Raw genomic sequence first — 8,543 nt, forward strand, 5'->3', positions numbered from 1 at the left:
GGTATGTTTACCTCCACTTCCCTAAAGATTGGAAATGTAGTGGAAGATGAAAATGGTCTACCTGACTCAAAATTATTGCTTATACCTGCCTGGTCCTCAAAATCTTCATCAGTCTCCTTATGTGCAAGAGTGGGGCCATAGGAGGGTGGGAAAGTAGGTGGCACAATCGTAAGCTCATGACTCTACTCCCCCTCTACTGTGTGGATGACACTATCATCATCAGGAATCTGAATAGTCTGAAATGATGATTCCTCTAAATCATGAGACTGTTCCTGATTGAGCTGAATAGCCATCTGCCCGATCTGATCATTCAAACTCTGAATGACAGCTTGTGTTTCGTGATGAAACTTCATGGTTTCTTGCTGAAACTGAATATTTTGCACTGTCATCTGCTTCAGTAGCTTCTCCAATTTAGGCTCAGAAGTAGAAGTTGAGGAGCTATTTGGGCAGGATCACCATACTACTGATTCTCGTATTGCTGGACTGGCGGAGGCATAAAAGTATCTGGAATGGTGGTTCTTGATACTGATGCTGTGGAGCATTATACCATCCCAAGGTAGGGTCATTCCATCCAGGACCGTTGATGTATCCATCTTGCACATGGGAGAATTTGCTCAGAAATTTATGCTCAAGATCTTCCCATCTAGTAACTGATCCTGGAGGAGGAAAGTCTTTCCAATCTTTTGTTGCTCCTTCTAATGAGTGCGGGAATGCCCTTAAGAAAACTAGATTATCCGGGACATTTGGAAGTTTCATTAAAGGGCAAATTTGATAAAACCTATCCAAATGTTCATGTGGGCATTCATCTACAAGACCGTGAAACTCGGGCAGCAAATTTATCAGTCCAGTGGTGAGAACTAAATGATCACCATCCTCATTAGGTGGAACCGGCTCCCAAAGGGAGCTCTCAGAAGTTTGAGGATGAGCTATATTGTTCTCATTATAAAAATCAGCAGAATAAACATGAGTACTATACTCAGAGTTAGATGTAGAAGGAGAATCATTGTCATAGGCACAGACAGAATATGCAGTATTCACATAATCAGAATAGGTAGACATGGAAAAATAAAAATACTAAAAATTACAAAACGACTAAAACACAACACATTTTTTTTATTTAACAGAAAAAACACATACGGCACGTATACAAAAACAGAACATCACATCTCAACACAAGACAAAACACAACTAACACAACCAAAACCTAAGACTGAACCTTTGGTCCCCAACAGTGGCGCCAAATTTTGATGCGGGCTGTCGCGGCCCATCAAATTTGATGTGCATTAATAATGCAGTATAGTGCTAGGATGTGACTCCTAGGTCGTCTCTCAAGGACCAAATTGTGGTTCGAGTCTCAGATCAAACACGAAGTGCGGGGTTGGTGAAGAGTTTTGTGAATGCAAAAAACGAAATTAAAAATGAGAATTAAACACAACTGAATACAATTGGAAACATTAAAGTAAATGAAAACATTAAACTGAAAAGTAGAAGCATCAGTAAAAGAAAACCGAAATTGAAACAACACCTTAAAACAAGATAACAAGTGAAATGCAACATATTAATATAAAAACACTTAACTAAAAATACGTCAATCCTTTTTAAATGCCACCGTGTGTGATTTTCCTATTTCTCCAATTAAAACCCAAAGAAACCTCTAAAACGAAATTAGCAATAAGTAAATAAAAACCTAACATGTCCTAAAATTTAAAACGTCACTTTTTCTGAAAGAAAGGAAAATGAATTCCCCCTAATAAAATCACTATGCAGCTCCAAAAATAAACCGAATCGAACAACTTGAAGGCAAATGTGTTTGAATAAAATAAAAATGCAACAACAATTAAACTAAGCATTAATTCATCAAGGAAATGGCACTAAATAAATGTTAACAGTGAAAGAAAGAAAAATGAAAGCTTTCGTGCTGCCCTCTGAACGTGACAACTCCTAGTCCCACCTAATCTACTTCTCATTTCATCTCCATGACTCTTCCAGCCAACACCGTTCAATGTGTTAGCACACTTCCTTCTACTTTCGCGCTTCTTTCTTTCTACCTCACGGGTTCCAGCTCCTATTCTCTCCTCCTACATTCTTCTAAGCAAAACATAAAAGCTCCCTCGACCACATTCCAAAGCAAAGTCTAACAGATGTGGCAGCTGGAGCTCAACTTCCTATCTTAACCATCATCCTCTCCTGTGCAAACGTTCAAAAGCCGAGATTAATGTAAGTGGCGACTGCTCACAACATGCTGGACAATAGCTCAATGCAAAGAAAAAGAAAAAAGAATCCCTAGCCGTAACCCTCCATTCTCAATCTCCGTTCTTCCTTTTTTCTTTCTCTTCTGCACCCCTGCTGCTACCATTCACCTCCGGATACGAAGTTGCTCCTCTTTGCTAAACGCATCATAACTTCTTTTTGCTCTCCATGACTTTGCTTTTGTTGGGCGTTAATGTGCTGGGTGCACCTCTTCAATTTGCTGCCTGGAAGCGTGACCAATCTGCTCCTACTGGACCCAGCTTGTGTGGATGCGTGAATTGTTTTCCCATGCACCACGTCTTCACTTCTTTGCTGGACCACGCACCTCCTTACGTTGTTGGATGCTTCTCGTGCACATGGACGTTCAACACCTTCACTTCTAATCATCATTGGGCTCTCTTCTCCTATGCAAGACCGTGAGCTGCTTGGACGCTGGATTTCTGGACGCTGTTCTGCTTCTTCTTTTTGCCACTTCTGCTCTCTGTGTCAACACTTCTTGCTGGCTCGTGCTTGGAAGTGTGGCCCGTGTTGTTGGAAAATGCTGGATGCCATCCCCGGTACTAACGTGGCTGCCCCTTGCTGGAAAAATAAAGATGTGGGCGGTGTTGGATGCGTTCTCTTTTTGCACCCATGTGACGCTGCTGCTGTGGACCGTGAACATGGATGTGTGCTGCACCGAGAGGAAGCTCCTGGACGCGTGGTTCCAAGTGTGGGTCGTGACCCCTCTTCTTTCTAATAAATTAAGCACACAGCTCCCCAATTATTTCTTGTTGCACCACCTTTTCTCTGAAGCACATCCAAGCCGAAAAGTAAACTGAGCCTCCACGTGTGCATCCCATTTGAATAAAGTGTTGGACGGATGCTGCCCAAGCACCCCTCGACGTCTCTACTTGCAGCCAATAAAGAAACCAAAAACCTTTTCGTCCTAAATATTATTTCCAAAATTTACCTGTAATTAATAAATCAAATAATTATCCCCAGATAATTCAAATTAATTAAAATAAGAATTTCTGGTCAAATTACGCACAATTAGTGAAAGTGGGAAAATACTGGACATTCTAGCTCAATTCCCTGAATAAATCTAGCACAATAAGCTAAGTGAAATGAAGAAAATATTGACTCATCACCTTGACCTGAAATTGAAGCAAAGAGCAAGTAGGAAATTTCCTGAAGACAAGAACATAAAGCAGAAAAGCGTGTACATCGCTTGGGAGAACAGTGACTCAGACTCTTCAAGTGATGAAGATTGTGATCGCGAAGAAGAATCAAATATATGCTTCATGGTTGGCTCGGGACTAAATGACTGTGATAGTGATGGAGAGTTCAAGAATGAGCCAATTGAGGTCAAATACGACATACTGCTTGACGCATTTCAAGAGATCCATGCTAAAGCCATGCGATTGCAATATAAGGTCAATCGATTAAACTCTGAAAGAAAATACTATAAGTATAGGATTAATAATCTGATTGATGATAATGAAAAACTTTAAAAGGAATTAGATGCTACTTTAGAATATGCTAAAACTGTGATTACTGAGACTATAACAGTAGAAAAGAACTGTGAAAAATGCCCTGCACATTTAGAGCAAATTGATTACTTAACTAGCAAGCTAGCTAAGTTTACACAGGTTAGAGATAATCTGAATATTGTTTTAAGGTCCTCGAGCAGAGTAGTATATAGACAAGGTATTGTTACAAAGCTCAATCTAATAGGACAAATTCAAAGAAATTTGTTGATTTAAGCAAACCTGTCACACATGCATGTTACTATTGTAACAACCTTAAACATAATGTTAGAAACTGTTATATAGAAAGGTTGAAGTTCCTAAAGGTTTATATAGATGGATTCCTAAGGAACATCTGTCTTCAACTGACAAGCAAAGAACCAAATTCAAATGGGTACCAGCATCGAAACATTTTAATTGTTTTGCAGGATAGCAGAGGCTACTATAGTAGTGCACAAATCAAGGATGAACTAACTGGATGATATCAAAGTTCTTGAGTATCTACAAGTGGTAACAATTATTATCTCACTGCATCATGCATGATATTTTTTTGAATGAATACTTATTGAATGTATAATTGATGTTTGTTTGATTGAGATTGTTTTCTGTGAAAATCATTTTTTACGACTTTTAATCGATTGGATTAAGTACATAGTCGATTACATGTTACTGTATGTGTGTTTCCGTTTTGTGAAAACCTTCTGTCATACAGAAGTTAACTTTACAATTAATGAAATCAACTAGATATCTCTGTCATAGGCTTTCTTTGTTTGAAAATTTGAATGAGTCTAGTTGAGCATATCCTAGTTCGCGCCTTTATATATGTATGCTTGTCTTGAGTCTGTTTCACACAAGCTACACAAATCCCTTGTTTCTGTTAAAGAGACTCTACATTCTATACAAAGTTTTGCAAGATGGCTGCTTCATCTTCACGACCAGGGAAGCGCTATGCATCTTCTAGAAGAAAAGCTGACCCTTTTGGGTGGTTCAATGATGATGATCAACGCACTGATTTCATATGCCAATCGGAGTACCAAGAAGTGATCAGACACAAGTGTTTAAGTATTTCGTTTTTCCGCAGTGAAGGCTTCTTATTTCAAGAATGATTGGAGAAAGTTGCCTTGACAAAATTTGTTGAACTTCAAGGGGACTATTATCTAAACCTTGTGAAGGTATTCTACTCTAATTTGAAAACGAAGGAAAATTGTCTCATGTCTAGAGTAAAGGGTGTGAAGATGAGTATTGATTATTCCATCTGGAAGTATGTAGCGGGATTTCAACAAGAAGGACTGAATGCACATAAGGGGATACCAGGATTCTACAAAACTGATATCTACAATAACTTCTTGAAAAATCCTGACATGGTAGGGAAATATGAATCCTTTGATACTAAGAATTTACGCAATGATGAATGCTTATGCGCATGCATGATCACCTGGATTCTACTTCCAAGGGGTAAGGATCGATCCATACTGAATGATGAACATGTGTACCTGCTTTATGCATTGCAAACTAGTACTGAAACTTATTGGTCTTTGGTGATAAGTGATTATATGTTAAAGTTTGCAAAACAAAAGGAGTATCATATACCATATGGAGTGTTCATAAGTAAAATTTTGAGAATACAGAATGTGGATATCACACATGAAAGAACAATTTGCTGTAATAAGAAAAATGTTTTAGAAGAGTTGTTCTTAGGAAGGGTGGATATTCAAGGATGAGTACATTCCTGGTACTGATGAAATGAATCCTGTAAATATTAATTCATCAAGATATGAATTTTGGCCTTAAACAAGATTTGAAGAATTTGTGGATAAAAGATTCAAAAGACTTGACGAGAAAATGATGATGCTTCAAAGATCATTCACTGAGCTGCATTGGAAGATGGACTATGCACTGAGAATAAATGCTTTTGGAGATACTTCTATTGATGATTCTGAAAGTGGAAAGAATAGTGCTGAAGAAAAGATTGTAGAGTCATCTGAAATAAAATAGGGGTCTTGTGTTTACAGTATAGTGTCGTACATTTTGATTGTCTTGTGTTTAGGTTGTGTGTTTCTAGATACTTGCTTAATGTTTTTCGTGTTAGTTTGAAGTTGGCTTCTTATGCCATATTGTGTTTTGGTTATCTGATTGTAATTACAGATCAATATTAATGAAATCAAATATTTTGTTTATCATAAATCAGTACTATAAACGTGACTTAATCTGATTAAAGTCAATTATGTTATGTATGAAGTTGATTGCTTTACTGTTTATCATTACATTCATACATTTACACACACACATTATACCTGTAATAATTCTTGCATTACAATAATTCTAAAATGCTTGATCTAGAAAAGATCTTGAAAGGTTTTGCAGGAACATTGCTTCTAGATGAACAACTGGAGATTAACTCAAATGGAAAGCAATGAAGTCGATTGCAACTGGGGATCAATCGATTACTGTTTAACAGGGGTTATAAATTTCATGATTTGGAATTCTGCTATTCTGTTTATTGATCACATATTATTAATTGTTTCTTATTCAATATATCTTTGTTCTTTGATTGATTGAAATGCTTAAGAGGTTATATTGAGATTGTTGATTGATATTGTATCTATGCTTCATTGATGTGTTTGCACAATTTCTGATATGATACAATATTGTCACATGCTTATACATCATCTGAAATGTTCTGTGAAAACTGCATTGTGCATTTGGGTTTTGATTATAAAGCATCCATACACTAGTGGAGTTAGGAGAAACGACAGCGGTTATTTTTGCTCATAGGCAACGGTTCTTGAACCAAGACATATCCAGGCGCGGTAAAAAGTGGTAGATTTTTTTCCTTGGTTTAGAACCGAGGCATAAAATAGTAGAATTTTGCTCGGTTCAAATTTAGCCGAAGCAGTAGAATTTTTTTTTTTTTTTTGGCAAGACTTTATGCCTCGGTCCCTTTAAACCGAAGCAGTGCGTCTTTACGCAGTTTAAAACGTTTCCATAGTCCCGCAAGATGCTTTGTCTTAACTTGAACACCACATCCAGAAAACCTTCCATAAATCTTTTCACACTCCGGGTATGGCTTCACATAAAGATTATAGAACCTAAGCCTAGAAGGCATAACCAAATCCTTCAACCCAAACTCAAACCCAATAGCACCCTTCCTCCTCAAACACTCCACCACACTATACTTGGCCACAATCTACTTCTCAAAACTCACACCCAAGTATTTAGGCACCTTAGCCAAACACTCCACACTACATTTCATCCTCTCCACCAGAAACTCAACTTTCCTTGCAACATCCCCAACCCCGTAACAAATCCCTAGGCTCCTTCCAAATAACCTTCAGAGCATCCGTTCGAGTCAAACCATACCCACACAAACAATCCACTCTTAATTTCACCTCAAAACACACTCTCATCAGACCCGAACCTATAACCCTCTCTGATACTTTCTCTGCATTTCAAACTCTCTATCAGTCTCAAACACCATGTAAGCTCTCCAATTTCCATCCCCAGAATCCTCAGGTCCAGCGAGATCTCTCTCCTCATCTCACGATTGGAAAACCCTAGCTCCTTGATTTCCCGAAACAACGGCAGCAGCCTCTGCTCAACACCGAACGGACAATGAGATCAATCTCGTCCTGGGGAATTCCGAACCCCGTGAGAAAAATCTATCACGCTCGTGATTTCGTTCTTGCCCGTGACAACCACATCGGGGAACCCTTCCAGAATGTTGGGCACGGTAGCGTCGGAAAACGCGACATTACTTTTAAGCGCGTTGAGCTTGGGTGAGAGTTGGAGCTGGTCGAGATGTAACTTTGTGGAAGAGAGGAGGAGGTTGAGGAGGGTGGAAGGGTAGAGTATGGGGAAGCACGTTTAGAGATGGGGGAGACAGGATTGGAGGGTGTGGTGGAAGGAATGGTGGAGAACGGACGGATTGGTAGTGAGGAGGGAAACAAGGTGGTTTTGGGGGATGTAGATAGAAAAAAGGGTGGTGAGGGAATGATGAAGTTAAGGGATGTCAGAGCGGCTGCAGCGAAATGGTTAGCGTGGGATAACAAACCAAGAGGGGGGGTGAATTGGTTCTTACTAAAATCGTGTGCCTTAAAAATTTCTACTCAATTAAACTTACTTAGCAGATAATAAAGACAATAAAGTAGAGTAAGGTTTGAGAGAAATTTGCACAGATGATTTTATCCTGGTTCGGATCTTACCAATCCTACGTCCAGTCGCTTATCTCAAAACAAGATAAACACTTCACTAATCACAAAACTATTACAAACTACAATCACACAGATACAATTTGTAAAAGTTTAGAAAACACCTCTCTTGAAGCCACAAGAGATGAAACAACACCTCCTTTGAATCTTCACAAAGGATGAAACACTTCCTCCGAATACTTCACGAAGGATGAATTCCTCTTCCAAACACTTCCTTAGATACACCAAGGATGAACCAGCTATTCCTCTATCACCGTAGCAGTATTTCACCAACTCTACAGACAGAGTTTCCTTAGCTGAGCAAGAGCACACAATTCTCAAGAGTTTCAGAGTATTTGAGCACAAGGGAAGAGTCTCTGTGTCTCTGGATGTTCTTCTTGAGAGGAAATGAGAGTCTATTTATAGACTCATCCAAAGGCTCTTCCATTTACTAAAAGACAAACTTAACGGCTAGTTTCTCCAACGGCCATAAACGGCTAGTTTGTCCAACGGTCATAAACGGCTAGTTTGTCCAACGGTCATAAACGGCTAGTTTCTTCAATAGTCATAAACGGCTAGTTTCTTCAACGACTAGTTTCTC

At 38.9% G+C, this 8,543-nt stretch overlaps 1 pseudogene; it reads right to left on the reverse strand.

Annotated features, from left to right (window-relative positions):
• Positions 1–6,681: 6,681 nt before the first annotated feature.
• On the reverse strand, positions 6,682–7,724 carry LOC128196641 (transcription termination factor MTERF15, mitochondrial-like; annotated as a pseudogene).
• Positions 7,725–8,543: the final 819 nt, after the last annotated feature.

The sequence above is a fragment of the Vigna angularis genome, chromosome 5 (genome assembly GCF_016808095.1).
Source record: "Vigna angularis cultivar LongXiaoDou No.4 chromosome 5, ASM1680809v1, whole genome shotgun sequence".
NCBI lineage: Eukaryota > Viridiplantae > Streptophyta > Magnoliopsida > Fabales > Fabaceae > Vigna > Vigna angularis.